This window comes from Lissotriton helveticus, chromosome 10 (genome assembly GCF_964261635.1).
Source record: "Lissotriton helveticus chromosome 10, aLisHel1.1, whole genome shotgun sequence".
Taxonomy (NCBI): domain Eukaryota; kingdom Metazoa; phylum Chordata; class Amphibia; order Caudata; family Salamandridae; genus Lissotriton; species Lissotriton helveticus.
The window spans coordinates 587,132,525-587,148,383 of record NC_136071.1 but is presented as its reverse complement, the minus strand read 5'-3'; positions in this window follow the sequence as shown (position 1 = coordinate 587,148,383).

The window sequence follows — 15,859 nt, the reverse complement described above, 5'->3', positions numbered from 1 at the left end:
GAAGTGCAGCACTGCATGCAACAACTTTGACACTTACTGAAGCCTCAGCTTCTGCATGCCCCCTACACAGTCCTAATTATATACATTTTAAACTGACGGTATCTTGCTGGAAATGAACTGAGGCCTATCTTGCAACATGGTGCATCTTTTACACTGCTGCTGCGTCACAAAAGTGACGGAACAGCGGCGCAAAAGAGGCACACAGCCTTCATAAAACTGCCCTTAACATTTTAAATCATTGTTTCTAGATGCTGATAAGGTGTAGCCTATCCACAGATTTCTTTCAAGTGAGTCCTACTCAGTTTTGCAGATGAAATGTAGCTTCTTGAAAAGTACAGAGGAGATAATACATGTGCAGGCCTACCAACGAAGTGAGTCATGTCCACTGCACTCTTGAACAAAGGCCAGACCTCCTCTATCTCTCTGGACAGGCCTAAACCTCATCTGCACAATGTGATTCGTAATGTTAGGAAACACAGGTAATGTAATTGAAAAATGTGGAGTTTCTTTTCCTCATTTCACAATCACATCACCTGTGTTTCCTTTGCTTAGGTATCTCATTGTGGAAATGTAGTCTATCATATGAAAGACTACGTAGAATGTGAGCACTGTATGCAACAACTTTGACACTTACAGAAGCCTCAGCTTCTTCATGTCTACTACACATTTCTAAATGTATATCATAAATACAAAAAGTACAGAATTAATTATACATGTTAAATGGTTTATTTTTGCTCTTCTCAGAATTTATCAAATTTCACTAAAAACAGTGACTTGAAGGTATTCATCATATAACAGCGGGGAAAAAAAAACACAATCAAAATGATTGTGTTTAAAAAACCCATACAACATGACAAATCAGAAATCTGAACTCCTTAAAATTAACTTACTTTCTATGATTTCGAATGATGTCCTATGAATAGATTACACTCTGTTGTGCTGCTATTATTTTCAGCCCGCCACTTTCTGAAAGAAAACCTCCATCGTTTTGAGAAATATGTTACATACAATAAATGACTTCTCGCTCTCTACCACACGTTTCCACAAGGCCACTGTGTTTTACATATGTACTTACTTTGACATGTAGCACTGAGATATCCATTCACTCACCAATACACTCATGCACACAGTCAACCGCCCATACAGCTGTTTCCACATGCACTTTTGAACCCATACATCTAGTGAATCAACTGCTCACACATCTATGCACAGAGTCACACACCTCCCAGACACCCACACACACACTCAGTCTCCCATACAAATACATGGGCAACCAATCAATAACCCATATAGTTACTCATATAGCTACTGATCAACACATGCAGCAGTTTACAGAAAAAAAGATATAATGATGCACAAATTAAGACAGTTTAGTCACTAACCCATGCACTCAGTGAGACACATTTAATCACTCACTCATACAGTCAGTCATGCACCTACTAAATCCTTCATCCAGACACTTATAAATCCACTCATTCTTCAATATGTAAGACATATTTTAACTTTACAGAAACATACAGTCACTGGATGTTGTCATCAGTGATGTCATCAGTGATGTCATTTGAGATGTCATCAGTGATGTCATCAGTGATGTCATTTGAGATGTCATCAGTGATGTCATCAGTGATGTCACTGACCATGTCATGAATGATGTAATATGTGACATCATCAGCAGTGGATTGCGGGTGCGCGATATATAGTTAGTGCAACTAACTATATATGGAATTTCAATGGTTTTGTGTGAGTAAAAAAAAGGTTTCTTAAATGCTAATTCCTAACTATATATGGTCTATAACCTATGGTTTTTTCAGTGAATTTTCAAGGTTTTGTAAATGCTAATTCCTAACTATATATGGTCTATAACCTATGGTTTTTTCTGTGAATTTCAATGGTTTTTTAATAGCAAATATCAAAAGCTTTAAAATGTATTCTTCTTTAATTCGAAAAATATATTTTATATGTTTCTAATACAATTTTTTAATGTATTTTTTTTATTATTTTTTTTTGTTTCGCTCCCGGTCCGCGAACCGGGTCGCTTCCCGTTAGCTCAAAATGGCGCCGCGACCCGGTCCGCGAACCGGTAAACGTTCCGTTTGCGCAACTGCCGCGTTAGAAAAAAACATCGTGCCGCGTCGCGTCAGCGTGACGTATCGCGTTGTCGCGTGAAACGTCATATGACGCGCCGCGTTAGCGTACCCGGAAGTGAACCGGTACGCGAACGAGGCGCGAAGCGCAGCTTCCCGGAAGCGATCCGGGACGCGGCCCAAAGCGCGTAACGTAAACACAACAGGTCATGTGACTTGTTAATAACACTTTTCATTGGTTCATTTCACTTTTGGTTTCCTAATGATGTAAGACTAGGTCATGTGACCTAAAAGTAACACTTTTCATTGGTTTAGAACTATTGTTTTTCCCAAATGATGAAAGCCCCTCCTTCTTTCCTCACTCTGACTTTCATCTTTGTGAGAGGAAGACCTTTTGTGATCACTGAGCAATGGCTTCATTAGTAGCTTCAGCTGGTGCTTTTCCACCACCTCCACCACCTCCAAGGAAGAGAGGACCACCTGCTGAAGTTATCATTCAGCAAGAAGAGGAAGAAGAGGAAGAAGAGGAAGAGCAGGAAGAGAGGCAGTTTTTGCGTGAGGAGCCCAGGAGGCCTCATGTCAAAGAAAATTATATTTGGCAATTTTTTAAATATCCCCGGGGCCAAAAAAAAGTCATGCCCGGTACGTAACTTGCCTTATATGTAAAGAAAGTGTGTCCAGAGGGACAGATAAAAAATATAGTTACGGCAATTATACAATGCATCGCCATATGCAGAGGTGGCACCCTATCAACTACAGTGCTGCGCAGTTACGTGACCAGCAAGATAATCCCCCTTCTGTGGCCAGAAGATCAGTTGTAAAGGAAGTGACGGGACCAGAGGCGAGGGAGACGGTCCCAAATATACAGATGAGGTTCGGGGAAGTCAAACAAGTGTGCGTGCGTTGCAATCAGTTGATTTGCTACAGAGAAAGCAGCATCACTCTAATCAACAGAGCTATCGACAATCATGATTGTCCGAAACGCCCCAGAGAATAAATTCTTTTTTTTTTGTTGCTCCTGTTGAGCCTTTTACAATGAATCGGTTTCGTTTCCCCCCCGAAAAAAAACCCCAAAAAATATAAAACTGTTCAAAAAATACAAAAAAAGTAAAAAAATTGTTCAGAAAAATAATAAAAAAATGTAAAACAACAAAAATAATTTTAAAAAAAGTTATTTTCAGAACTACCTCCCCTTTATAAAAAAATTGGTAGAATGTTTAGCACTCTGCCAACTGCTATTTTTTAAGTTCGCGTCCCGGTTCGCTCGCCGGTACGCGAACCGGGAGCGAACCAAAAAGAAGAGTAAGTAGAAGGGAAGGAAACAGAGAGTACTGTTAAAAGAAAGACAGCTATAGAGACTAAACCAAAGATACTGTTTAATAGATCTATTTACCGAAGAAAAGATGGAAGAGGGTATAATTGTGAAAAACAAAATAGATAAGGAAGTGAAAGAAAAAAAGGAGAGTAGAAGAATAACAAACAAGAGTTTCTTAGAGAATGTGACTGAATGATCAAATTAAGATTAAAACATGTGGAATAACAGAGAGAAAAAACAGAAAGCATAAAAGAAGAAGTAACAGAAAAGGAATGATTGAAACAGCAAAGAAATGTAAATAACATAGGGGCATATTATCAACATAGGCGATAAAAGTTTTGCAGCTTTTATCGGCAGAAATGTGTCGCTAAAGCCGCTTTTGCGGCAGAAAACTGCCGCTAAAGCCGCTTTTGCAGCAGTTTTCTGCCGATAAAAGCAGCAATAATTTTATTGGCTGTGTTCATAATATGCCCCTTAGTGTGTTTCAATTACACAGAGAAAGCATAATGAACAAGTAGTGAAAGAGTGATCAGTCAGAGACACTAAGAGTAATAGAGACGGAGTGAGTGAACAAGAGTGAGGAACTATGAGAAGAGAGGGACTGAGAAAAGGAGTGGAAGGAGTAGAGTAAGTAAGTAATAGAGAAAGGAATGAGGGAAGTAGCAAAGGCAGGAAAGTGAGGGTTAAAGAAATGAAGCAGTGGAACTAATAGTAGTTAAATGTGATAGAAATGTAACAAAAAGAGTACAAAACATTTACCTTATAATTGTCGTTAACTTAGTCACTTGTTATTTTTATACTTTCAATCTGTGAAAGAGAGAACAAACATTTGAAAAATATTAAAACATGTATTTAAAAATTAGAAAAGACAAGGGAAAAGATTGAAGGACAAACAGTTTTTCAACAACTTTGACACTTACGGAAGCCTCTGCTTCTCCAGGCCCCTACACAGTCCTAAAGATATACATTTTAAACTAACAGTATCTTGATGCAGATGAAGTGAGGCCTATCTTGGAACATGGTGCATCTTTTGCACTGCTGTTGTCTCACAAAAGTGACGCAATGGCAGCGCAAAAGAGGTGCACAATCATCATAAAACTGTTCCTAACATTTTAAATGATTGTTTCAGGATGGCAATAAGGTGTGTCCTATCCAGACGTTTGTTTCAGGTGAGGCCTACTCAGGGTTGCAGATGAAATTTAGGCTTGTTGAAGAGTACAGAGGAGATAATACATGTGCAGGCCTACCAATAAAGTGAGTCATGTCCACTGCACTCTTGAACAAAGTTCAGACCTCCTCTGTTTCCCTGGACAGGCCTAAACTTCATTTGCACAATGTGATTTGTAATGTTAGGAAACACAGGTAATGTATTTGAAAAACGTGCAATTTCTTTTGCTCATTTCACAATCACATCACTTGTATTTCCTTTGGTTAGGTATCTCATTGTGCAGATGTAGTCCAGCATATGAAAGAGTACGCAGAAGTGCAGCACTGCATGCAACAACTTTGACACTTACTGAAGCCTCAGCTTCTGCATGCCCCCTACACAGTCCTAATTATATACATTTTAAACTGACGGTATCTTGCTGGAAATGAACTGAGGCCTATCTTGCAACATGGTGCATCTTTTACACTGCTGCTGCGTCACAAAAGTGACGGAACAGCGGCGCAAAAGAGGCACACAGCCTTCATAAAACTGCCCTTAACATTTTAAATCATTGTTTCTAGATGCTGATAAGGTGTAGCCTATCCACAGATTTCTTTCAAGTGAGTCCTACTCAGTTTTGCAGATGAAATGTAGCTTCTTGAAAAGTACAGAGGAGATAATACATGTGCAGGCCTACCAACGAAGTGAGTCATGTCCACTGCACTCTTGAACAAAGGCCAGACCTCCTCTATCTCTCTGGACAGGCCTAAACCTCATCTGCACAATGTGATTCGTAATGTTAGGAAACACAGGTAATGTAATTGAAAAATGTGGAGTTTCTTTTCCTCATTTCACAATCACATCACCTGTGTTTCCTTTGCTTAGGTATCTCATTGTGGAAATGTAGTCTATCATATGAAAGACTACGTAGAATGTGAGCACTGTATGCAACAACTTTGACACTTACAGAAGCCTCAGCTTCTTCATGTCTACTACACATTTCTAAATGTATATCATAAATACAAAAAGTACAGAATTAATTATACATGTTAAATGGTTTATTTTTGCTCTTCTCAGAATTTATCAAATTTCACTAAAAACAGGGACTTGAAGGTATTCATCATATAACAGCGGGGAAAAAAAACACAATCAAAATGATTGTGTTTAAAAAACCCATACAACATGACAAATCAGAAATCTGAACTCCTTAAAATTAACTTACTTTCTATGATTTTGAATAATGTCCTATGAATAGATTACACTCTGTTGTGCTGCTATTATTTTCAGCCCGCCACTTTCTGAAAGAAAACCTCCATCGTTTTGAAAAATATATTACATACAATAAATGACTTCTCGCTCTCTACCACACGTTTCCACAAGGCCACTGTGTTTTACATATGTACTTACTTTGACATGTAGCACTGAGATATCCATTCACTCACCAATACACTCATGCACACAGTCAACCGCCCATACAGCTGTTTCCACATGCACTTTTGAACCCATACATCTAGTGAATCAACTGCTCACACATCTATGCACAGAGTCACACACCTCCCAGACACCCACACACACACTCAGTCTCCCATACAAATACATGGGCAACCAATCAATAACCCATATAGTTACTCATATAGCTACTGATCAACACATGCAGCAGTTTACAGAACAAAAGATATAATGATGCACAAATTAAGACAGTTTAGTTACTAACCCATGCACTCAGTGAGACACATTTAATCACTCACTCATACAGTCAGTCATGCACCTACTAAATCCTTCATCCAGACACTTATAAATCCACTCATTCTTCAATATGTAAGACATATTTTAACTTTACAGAAACATACAGTCACTGGATGTTGTCATCAGTGATGTCATCAGTGATGTCATTTGAGATGTCATCAGTGATGTCATCAGTGATGTCATTTGAGATGTCATCAGTGATGTCATCAGTGATGTCACTGACCATGTCATGAATGATGTAATATGTGACATCATCAGCAGTGGATTGCGGGTGCGCGATATATAGTTAGTGCAACTAACTATATATGGAATTTCAATGGTTTTGTGTGAGTAAAAAAAAGGTTTCTTAAATGCTAATTCCTAACTATATATGGTCTATAACCTATGGTTTTTTCAGTGAATTTTCAAGGTTTTGTAAATGCTAATTCCTAACTATATATGGTCTATAACCTATGGTTTTTTCTGTGAATTTCAATGGTTTTTTAATAGCAAATATCAAAAGCTTTAAAATGTATTCTTCTTTAATTCGAAAAATAAATTTTATATGTTTCTAATACAATTTTTTTATGTATTTTTTTTATTATTTTTTTTTGTTTCGCTCCCGGTCCGCGAACCGGGTCGCTTCCCGTTAACTCAAAATGATGCCGCGACCCGGTCCGCGAACCGGTAAACGTTCCGTTTGCGCAACTGCCGCGTTAGAAAAAAACATCGTGCCGCGTCGCGTCAGCGTGACGTATCGCGTTGTCGCGTGAAACGTCATATGACGCGCCGCGTTAGCGTACCCGGAAGTGAACCGGTACGCGAACGAGGCGCGAAGCGCAGCTTCCCGGAAGCGATCCGGGACGCGGCCCAAAGCGCGTAACGTAAACACAACAGGTCATGTGACTTGTTAATAACACTTTTCATTGGTTCATTTTACTTTTGGTTTCCTAATGATGTAAGACTAGGTCATGTGACCTAAAAGTAACACTTTTCATTGGTTTAGAACTATTGTTTTTCCCAAATGATGAAAGCCCCTCCTTCTTTCCTCACTCTGACTTTCATCTTTGTGAGAGGAAGACCTTTTGTGATCACTGAGCAATGGCTTCATTAGTAGCTTCAACTGGTGCTTCCCCACCACCTCCACCACCTCCAAGGAAGAGAGGACCACCTGCTGAAGTTATCATTCAGCAAGAAGAGGAAGAAGAGGAAGAAGAGGAAGAGCAGGAAGAGAGGCAGTTTTTGCGTGAGGAGCCCAGGAGGCCTCATGTCAAAGAAAATTATATTTGGAAATTTTTTAAATATCCCCGGGGCCAAAAAAAAGTCAATGCCCGGTACGTAACTTGCCTTATATGTAAAGAAAGTGTGTCCAGAGGGACAGATAAAAAACATAGTTACGGCAATTATACAATGCATCGCCATATGCAGAGGTGGCACCCTATCAACTACAGTGCTGCGCAGTTACGTGACCAGCAAGATAATCCCCCTTCTGTGGCCAGAAGATCAGTTGTAAAGAAAGTGACGGGACCAGAGGCGAGGGAGACGGTCCCAAATATACAGATGAGGTTCGGGGAAGTCAAACAAGTGTGCGTGCGTTGCAATCAGTTGATTTGCTACAGAGAAAGTAGCATCACTCTAATCAACAGAGCTATCGACAATCATGATTGTCCGAAACGCCCCAGAGAATAAATTCTTTTTTTTTTGTTGCTCCTGTTGAGCCCTTTACAATGAATCGTTTTCGTTTCCCCCCGAAAAAAAACCAAAAAAATATAAAACTGTTCAAAAAATACAAAAAAAGTAAAAAAATTGTTCAGAAAAATAATAAAAAAAATATAAAACAACAAAAATAATTTAAAAAAAAGTTCTTTTCAGAACTACCTCCCCTTTATAAAAAAATTGGTAGAATGTTTAGCACTCTGCCAACTGCTATTTTTTAAGTTCGCGTCCCGGTTCGCTCGCCGGTACGCGAACCGGGAGCGAACCAAAAAGAAGAGTAAGTATAAGGGAAGGAAACAGAGAGTACTGTTAAAAGAAAGACAGCTATAGAGACTAAACCAAAGATACTGTTTAATAGATCTATTTACCGAAGAAAAGATGGAAGAGGGTATAATTGTGAAAAACAAAATAGATAAGGAAGTGAAAGAAAAAAAGGAGAGTAGAAGAATAACAAACAAGAGTTTCTTAGAGAATGTGACTGAATGATCAAATTAAGATTAAAACATGTGGAATAACAGAGAGAAAAAACAGAAAGCATAAAAGAAGAAGTAACAGAAAAGGAATGATTGAAACAGCAAAGAAATGTAAATAACATAGGGGAATATTATCAACATAGGCGATAAAAGTTTTGCAGCTTTTATCGGCAGAAATGTGTCGCTAAAGCCGCTTTTGCGGCAGAAAACTGCCGCTAAAGCCGCTTTTGCAGCAGTTTTCTGCCGATAAAAGCAGCAATAATTTTATTGGCTGTGTTCATAATATGCCCCTTAGTGTGTTTCAATTACACAGAGAAAGCATAATGAACAAGTAGTGAAAGAGTGATCAGTCAGAGACACTAAGAGTAATAGAGACGGAGTGAGTGAACAAGAGTGAGGAACTATGAGAAGAGAGGGACTGAGAAAAGGAGTGGAAGGAGTAGAGTAAGTAAGTAATAGAGAAAGGAATGAGGGAAGTAGCAAAGGCAGGAAAGTGAGGGTTAAAGAAATGAAGCAGTGGAACTAATAGTAGTTAAATGTGATAGAAATGTAACAAAAAGAGTACAAAACATTTACCTTATAATTGTCGTTAACTTAGTCACTTGTTATTTTTATACTTTCAATCTGTGAAAGAGAGAACAAACATTTGAAAAATATTAAAACATGTATTTAAAAATTAGAAAAGACAAGGGAAAAGATTGAAGGACAAACAGTTTTTCAACAACTTTGACACTTACGGAAGCCTCTGCTTCTCCAGGCCCCTACACAGTCCTAAAGATATACATTTTAAACTAACAGTATCTTGATGCAGATGAAGTGAGGCCTATCTTGGAACATGGTGCATCTTTTGCACTGCTGTTGTCTCACAAAAGTGACGCAATGGCAGCGCAAAAGAGGTGCACAATCATCATAAAACTGTTCCTAACATTTTAAATGATTGTTTCAGGATGGCAATAAGGTGTGTCCTATCCAGGCGTTTGTTTCAGGTGAGGCCTACTCAGGGTTGCAGATGAAATTTAGGCTTGTTGAAGAGTACAGAGGAGATAATACATGTGCAGGCCTACCAATAAAGTGAGTCATGTCCACTGCACTCTTGAACAAAGTTCAGACCTCCTCTGTTTCCCTGGACAGGCCTAAACTTCATTTGCACAATGTGATTTGTAATGTTAGGAAACACAGGTAATGTATTTGAAAAACGTGCAATTTCTTTTGCTCATTTCACAATCACATCACTTGTATTTCCTTTGGTTAGGTATCTCATTGTGCAGATGTAGTCCAGCATATGAAAGAGTACGCAGAAGTGCAGCACTGCATGCAACAACTTTGACACTTACTGAAGCCTCAGCTTCTGCATGCCCCCTACACAGTCCTAATTATATACATTTTAAACTGACGGTATCTTGCTGGAAATGAACTGAGGCCTATCTTGCAACATGGTGCATCTTTTACACTGCTGCTGCGTCACAAAAGTGACGGAACAGCGGCGCAAAAGAGGCACACAGCCTTCATAAAACTGCCCTTAACATTTTAAATCATTGTTTCTAGATGCTGATAAGGTGTAGCCTATCCACAGATTTCTTTCAAGTGAGTCCTACTCAGTTTTGCAGATGAAATGTAGCTTCTTGAAAAGTACAGAGGAGATAATACATGTGCAGGCCTACCAACGAAGTGAGTCATGTCCACTGCACTCTTGAACAAAGGCCAGACCTCCTCTATCTCTCTGGACAGGCCTAAACCTCATCTGCACAATGTGATTCATAATGTTAGGAAACACAGGTAATGTAATTGAAAAATGTGGAGTTTCTTTTCCTCATTTCACAATCACATCACCTGTGTTTCCTTTGCTTAGGTATCTCATTGTGGAAATGTAGTCTATCATATGAAAGACTACGTAGAATGTGAGCACTGTATGCAACAACTTTGACACTTACAGAAGCCTCAGCTTCTTCATGTCTACTACACATTTCTAAATGTATATCATAAATACAAAAAGTACAGAATTAATTATACATGTTAAATGGTTTATTTTTGCTGTTCTCAGAATTTATCAAATTTCACTAAAAACAGTGACTTGAAGGTATTCATCATATAACAGCGGGGAAAAAAAAACACAATCAAAATGATTGTGTTTAAAAAACCCATACAACATGACAAATCAGAAATCTGAACTCCTTAAAATTAACTTACTTTCTATGATTTCGAATGATGTCCTATGAATAGATTACACTCTGTTGTGCTGCTATTATTTTCAGCCCGCCACTTTCTGAAAGAAAACCTCCATCGTTTTGAAAAATATGTTACATACAATAAATGACTTCTCGCTCTCTACCACACGTTTCCACAAGGCCAAATCGTGTAAGAGCCATTTATAACTCTTGGAATTCTTCTAAGCAAATCCCGTCATTTTGTATTTCCGCAACTTTGAGAAAGAAAACGTTCAAGATCACTTTCACAATCCTGGACTAGTAATATCTTACCCTTCTTGCTCACTCATGTTCCACATTTCCTATGACACTGATAATGCTTACTATGAAGCAGACGTACACTACCTCTATGACTACTACAATTATTTAATTCTCTACATCACTTTTAATCACAAAGCAATTTAAAACAGTACATAAAATTATATCAACCCCTAGAATCAATATAGACCAGTTACCTACCCTAAATTCTCTTTTCTGAAAACAGAAAGTAAGAATATTTTTAAGTAACAAGGCAACATTGTATCGTAGTCAAATAGGAATCATTTACGAAACAGCAGCTTTTTTTACATTTTCAATAAGCTGTGTAATAAGTGGATCTTGTCAAAGGACCATCATGTCATATAATAGCTGCAGTTAAAAATGTTCTTCCTAAAATAAACGACTGTGTAGCCACAACATTTGTAATTAAAGTTGAAGACTTACTTTCATCAGGTTTATATAGTTGGAATTTTAAAATGACATTATAACCAAAAGTTTGGTCAAATAATCTAGACAGCATTGCAGACTTACATTACCTCTACTCCATGTTTTGATTGGCTGCATGAATTAGCTTATTAAAAGAAACAGGTTTTTTGAACTCATTCAAAGTGCAGTTATTTTTCCATGACGTCAAGTGTTATGGTAAGAACACCGTTTGCTTTGGGAAATACTCTGTTGTCCTTTAACTAATCCGTGCCCACCACTTTCTGTAAGAAACCCTTCTTTTTTTCCAGGAACTATTTAAAACTCAAAAATAACTTTTGACTCTGTACTACACTTATCCTCAAGGCCAAATTGTGTAGGAGCCATTAGAACCTCTTGAAATTCCTCAGAGCAAATCCTGAGATTCCTTCCCTAAAATGTTGGTTTTAAAAACACCAGGTAAGAATTTTTAAGGTCAAAAGGCAATTTGTTTTTAAAAGTTAAAACAGAATCATTGCAGAATGACCAGCCATTTCTAGACTTTAAATAAGCTGTGTAATGTCCTGATGTTATTGAAGGACCGTCATGATATATAATTGCTGCAGTTACAAAAGTCCTTCCTGATATTGACAACTGTGAAGCCACAACATTTTTAATCAAAGTTGTCAATTTTGTTCCATCAGGCCTACATCGTTGGAACATTAAAATAACATACTGGCCATATGTTCGTATAAATAATGTTGACAACATTTCAGACTTACATTGGCTACACTCCATGTTGTGATCAGCTGCTTTTACTAGCTTTTTAAAAGACACTGATTTACTGTCTGGCAAAGTTAAATATATAAATTTTTCTGAGTCTACACTAGTAGTACTTGATACCCTACAGTTCTCGCAGTCATGCTGCCATTGATAAGAAAGCCCAAACAGGTGATCTACATCTACACCTTCATCATGCAATACATCAAGCATATACATTAAAAACTCCTGACAATCTTGCTGAATATTTTGAGAGAATTGTGTTTGACCTGAACATCTGTCTAACAGATTTCAAATTTCAGACACACTTTCTATTTTTGTTCTATCAGTGCTACATTTCTCTAACACAGAATTCAACAAACTGCAAAATCTCTGATCCGAATTGACCACAATCTCTTGTTTTAAAGGTTCTAGAGAAAACAAAACATTAACCACTACATTAGCATAGCAGTTGACACCAGAACTGTTTTCAAATTGAAAACCAACAACATCTTCAACAGAATCCATTTTCTTTCTGCTTATAATTTCAGGTTCATCGACTTTTCGTCTTTTTGCTACAACCTCCCTACTATTGGTCACTTTTCTTCGTTTCCGGCCTACCACACGTTTCTCAAACAAAGGATATTGAGGCAAATGTGGCGCATACTCTCTTCTTAACCTATTGTATTCCTTAACACAGTCTAGATCCGCACAAATGTTTGTGACATCACACTCAATCAAGTACAATCCTGATAAAGTTCTGACTCGTGACAATGCCACATATGCCATACCCTCCTTGAACACAGAACTGCCAATATTCACCAATGCACTGTCTACACTTAAACCTTGCGATTTATGGATTGTCACCGCATATGCCAAGCAAACAGGAAACTGCTTACGGCGAACATATAAGTCTTTCACAAGCAAAAACCTAGCAGAGCAACGACCAATTAGCTGTACTTCCTCAATGCCATCAAATTAAATTTTTAAAAATTCAATTTCATCCCTATTTCTGTATTTCACAAAATCAACAACATTACCCATTGATCCATTTACCAGACCTCTTTCAACATGTAAATTCCTTCTTAAAATTATACGGCAATTTAAGCACACATTCAGAGTCTTTTCAAAACCCGCAGTTTTAGATATACTCTTTTCTAATGAATCCAATTTTGATTTCAAATTCTCAGACAAAATAATTGTTGATCCCATATGCTCTACTCTGTCAATACCTTCCAGTTTCACAATCTCTTGGTTTTCTAAATACAACATTTTGTTGTTGAAGATGGCACATTCTGCAAGAGTTGGCATAAAACATATTCCAGATTTCTTCTCAGTAATTTTCTGAAAAATATTCTCAGGCACAACGTCTTGTTCTGGATACAAATTTGACAGTAATTGTGCATGTAAAGCTTCTTTCCCATGCTCGGTCACTTTTCCGATTCTAACATCTTGTAGAATATTCTTGTAATCTTCATCCTTCGCCTGACGCATATTTTCATGTAGTTCAGCATAATTGAAGTTTAACCATATATTAACGTTGCCAATGCTCCCTAGGCACTTCCTGGTATCTTCATGCGTGAGCATTTTGAACACAGGTTGTCCTTTCACTGGTGTCAGCTGCAGAAGATCACCGAAAACAATGATGTGTTTGCCACCAAATAACACATCATACTCTGTTTTGAGAACTTCTTGCATTCTCAAATGCACAAAGGCAAGCATGACATTGGAAACCATGCTTACTTCGTCAATGATAAGAAGTTTCATTTTCTTCAAGACTCTTGAAACTTCACAACAATCATCTCCAGATAACTTGTGGTATTGTAATGTGTTATCATGCTTCACTGGCAGCATCAGTAGACGATGCAAAGTAATACCTTTAATGTTATGTGCTGCCAGTCCAGTTGGAGCAGTGACAACACAAGACAGCGATGACTCAGTCCTTTTCTGCAAATAACATGAAATTGCTTTAATGAGGAAACTTTTTCCAGTTCCCGCTTCTCCACTCACGTACAGTCGGACAGGTTTCAACGACGTACATGAGCACTCTTTCTTCTCATGACTTAATCCATGATCAATTTGGTTGGTAACTTCGTCATATATTTTCCTCTGCTCAACGTTGAGTTTTCTTTCCAAGTCTTCTAAGTTAACCGCATCCTCCTGAGCATGTGCCATGGCTCTTTCCACTTCAATCATGGCAGTGGCAGCTTCATTTTCGATAACTGGTCCTCCTAGTGGAACCTGACTCAATGAAACAGAACTCTGACTGTCCTGAGAACTGTCTCTAGCAATCTCGGCTGCAATCGTTGCTTCCTGCTCGATTACCGCATTCAACATTTCTACATATTTGAGAAAAACAGGACATTCTATGGTCTCCTTAGTGGCATTGAAAGAGTCTTCGTAACAGAGGAAATCTCCAAGCAGTTCCTCTTCTGCACGCCAAGGCTTGAAAAGTTGCAAAAGTGCTAAATAGAAAAACTCTTTTTTTTCAGGAGATTCGCCACTCAATTTTCGATGGTTTACTAAGTGGCATTTTCTTTGCTTGACGAGACATCCCTCACTTCCCATTACAGCATACACTCCTTTATCAATATCTTCTTTGATGTTCCTCTTGAATATGTAATTTTGTAGAACGTCATACAGACAAACATTCTCGAGGTGTCTGCTTCTATTTGGATAATATGTATCCAACATGTTGGTCTTCAAAATATCAGTACTGTTTGGCTCCTTTTCCGCCAAATACTCAATTTCCCGCACAGGTTTCAGAACTCGATTACGCGTTGCAGCAAGACCAAGACTCGCCCAAACGATACTCCTGGATTTGGCATAGAGACTTGCTGAAGACAACCGGTCAGAACATTCATAAGCTCCGATTTCTCGATGTGACAACATCTTCAGACTGAAACTGTACAACTTCTTACTGAGGCTCTTTTCATGGGAAATGGCCTCCCACATATCCTTCAATTCTGTCTTTTCTTTTTTGGTGATGTAAGATGTCACATACCGAGCCACAGCCATACAGTTATCAGCCACGAACTGTATATCCATGTTAGCATTCCACATGGACAAAATCACTGGGTTGTAGTCGTTGATATACTTGGACTCTTCGTTCCTTTTCAAATTGTATGTGTTTTTAGGGGATTTCTTCATCACATTATGTCGCAGCGAAGACATCAAACTGTTCACTCTTCCTTTAGAAATCACCGGTCGTGGAAAGGCGAAACGACATTTGGTGTAGAACTTGTCCTTGTTTCTGAATTTACGACGACAGTACTTTCCGCAACGATGGCTTTGGAAACGTAGAACTTTTTCTCTTTGGCTTTTGTCCTCCTTTGCATTTGGAACAGCACATGTAGAATACTGTTCTATGAAACTCATCACTAAGTCTTCTGGATCTGTTCCAAATTTAGGTGCAGCCTTCATCCACAGCAGCATATGTATATGAGGAGCACCTCTTGCTTGGTACTCCTTTCTCCAGAAGAAATCCAACACCTCTCCAAGAGGTGGATTTCTCTTGTTCATGATGAAAGACATCATAGCTTCAAATCTATGATTGAAGTACCTGCATACATTCACTGGATCCAAAGAGCACAGTTCTCCGGGTGTCTTGAATTTGATATTTTCAATGTTTCCATTTGCCTCTCGTAGAAATTCAAGTAAGTCTTCCCAGCCATACTCGGCACAGCTGAGAGTGAGGAACCATGTGGGAGTTCCTAAGTTCCTCAGCATACATTTTAAATCACCATGACGACTGTACCAGTACTCATTAGTACCAC